This window comes from Pinus tabuliformis, chromosome 9 (genome assembly GCF_031772625.1).
Source record: "Pinus tabuliformis cultivar Carrire ecotype Pingquan chromosome 9, CPIR1, whole genome shotgun sequence".
Lineage (NCBI taxonomy): Eukaryota > Viridiplantae > Streptophyta > Pinopsida > Pinales > Pinaceae > Pinus > Pinus tabuliformis.
The window spans coordinates 1963950389-1963953166 of NC_142307.1; positions in this window are offsets into that span (position 1 = coordinate 1963950389).

Consider the following 2778-nt stretch of genomic DNA (forward strand, 5'->3'; position numbering starts at 1 on the left):
ATTTCAAGCGAGCTTTCTTCTTGGCACTATGAAAATGAGTGAGATCTGAATTGATGAGTTGCCTATAATATTCTAAGGGAAAAAGTCTCATTGGTACATATCTTGGAAGCCTGTAAGGACAGAGCTCACAGCCATAGATTCTAATGACAGTGTGATTTTGGTAGAGATACCAATCACCTATTTTGTAATTCTTGGACAGCTACAAGATCTTCTGCATGTCATATGATAATCTAAGAGGAGGAGTTCTCATTAGGAGACAAGAGACTGGGTAGACAAATTGGTCAACGAACTCACAGTAGGAATATGGAGAGTTTTGAACCTCATGAAAAACTGATGACCAAAAGATAACAGACCTTCTTTCACCCTTTGAATCCAACTTTTTTATGGGGCATTAGAAGCATTTAGATTGGTAATACATGAGCAAATGATAGATATATGATGAATATTTGAAGATTCCCTCCCTATCTAGCTTCACTAGTTGGTCATGCATTTTATTGGCTATGAACTTGGCATAGTTATACTTGACAGCAGGGAGCTATCCTGGGTTGTATGCAGATAATAAAACCAACACTGTTTCATCAATGTGCTCACTTGTTCTAAAACCTAGCACAGAGGAAATCATATCTACAAGCAGCTTGCCCACCTCATTGAATTTGACATATAGGAATGGAGGTGGTTCGGTAGGTTGGCGGTCTACCCTCATAAATGTCTTGAAAATTCTTGCAATCTCAGAGCTGGAGAGCTTGGAGCCTTCATCCAGCAAGTAGTTCATAGAGAAAGGAAACAATAGCTAAGTCTGTTTGAAGTTTAACATCTGGTTGATAGAGTCAGGAGTAATATGAAAAAGTATGCTCCAAGATGGAGACTTGACAGCTCTCTGAGTTGGCTCATAGTTCGCAGCACATAGACGGATAATCTCAGGAAAAATATTAACAGAAGGAAGGAAGTAAAAAGGTAAATTAGACTCCCATATGCCATACATGTCACAGTTGTTAAAAAACTATTTCTCAATTGGCAGAAGGTCTGCAAGTGATTCCTGTCCCCAACCAATTCTTGAATGAGGTAATCTTTATCAACTAGGGGCATTGCTTCAAGCTCTTTGTTGGGTGGGTTCATAGGAGTGATATTTAGAGCTATTGGAGTGGCCATTTTTAAAGTCTTTCTGTGCTTGAGCTTGGAATAATGTTTAGAACAACAATAGATTGAGGAAAGCTGCTTCTGAGGATTTGCAAATAAGTTGCACAATGAGTTCAAATGAGGCAATAGTCTTCAATATCTGTAACTACGGTGGAAAAGGCAAACTTTACAGAGTTTGGATAGGGCTTTGTTTTCTCTTTGATAAATTCTCTAGATTGAAAGACTGTGAGGGAAAATTACAGAAGGAATGGGGATTATTTCAGCCCAATTACTGAAGTCTTTTGCAGTGGAATGTAGCAAAGGGGACAATGCACAGGCAATATGAAGTTTTGCCGGGAATATGAACTTGGAAATGATTTTTCAAGGGTGAATTTGCAAATGGGCGCAGGTTTACAGGGTTCCTTTTGAGCTGGGGTTTATCAATGAATTTTAGGCAACATTTAGGTGTGGCAGAGTCTTTAATTTGGGAATTTGCAGGTAATTAAGCGAGTGAACTGGAGAAAATGGTGAAAAACAGGGTTAACAGGCAAAATTTGGCAAATACCTGGTTTTTAGGCGCCGAGGGTGGTCGAGCTGGTACAATGGCCAACAATGGAGGCGAATCTGCAAGCCGCAGTGGCTCAATTGTTTGAATTTGAACTCTGGAGGTAAAACGGCATAAAACAGCGTGTGTAGCTCTCCAAAATTGACCAATAAAAATGAACTAAAACGGTCGAATTGGCCTATTTTTATGAAATTCGGGACTTTGGCGCTTTTAGCGCTTTTTGGGATGACGTCAGCATGACGTCATCCGGCGGGTAGGGGTACGGCGCGATGATGTGGCAGCTGACTCAGGAGGTGACATGGCGGAGGACAAGCTGGCGAGGCAAGGATGCGAGCGGATGAGGTGGTAGTGACACGGGGGAGCGGCGGGTTGACACGGAGGTGATGTGGTGCTGACGCCATCCAGCGGAGAGTGGTTTCTGGTTTCCTCCCACACCACCTTTCGGCCTCAGCGGTATTGGGGAGGGGGCCTCCAAACACGCCGAGAGGATGACGCGTGGCAGGGGTACGGCAGGGAAACCGCCCATCCCCCAGACACTAACCTCCGGTGGATCGGGGCATGAAAATGACCGCCCACCGTTAGATCTGCGGCTTGGGACATCGGATGGTAGACGGGGGAAACGGAACGATGTGAAGCTTTTGGAGCAGGACCCGCCTGGGTATTAAAATAATAACACGCCATGGGGGGGGTTAAAAACTTTAGGTTAATGCGGGTTTATGGGTTTATGCGGGGGGAACATAGTTTAATGTTTAATTAAAACATTTAAACACCAAACGTTTGAAAAATGAACTCGGAGGGGTAGAATGGTAAGATTTTATGGGTAAAGGGATAGGTAGAGGTTATTAACCTAACCAAAGGTTAGATTAATCCCAGGGTTAGGATGCGGAAGGCTAATGCTAAGGCCCCAAATGGACCTAGCATTTCCTTGACTTTGTTTTTATGGCTATAGTGCCAAGGGGTAGGATATCTAATATTTTTTGGGGTTTTATATGATTTTTTGTAGAAGTAGGGATAGGAAAGTAGTTAGGGAGCTATATAATAAGATTAGAAGTTAATATAACTTTGTGAAGTGAAAGTTCAGGGGCATGAAGCTAGGT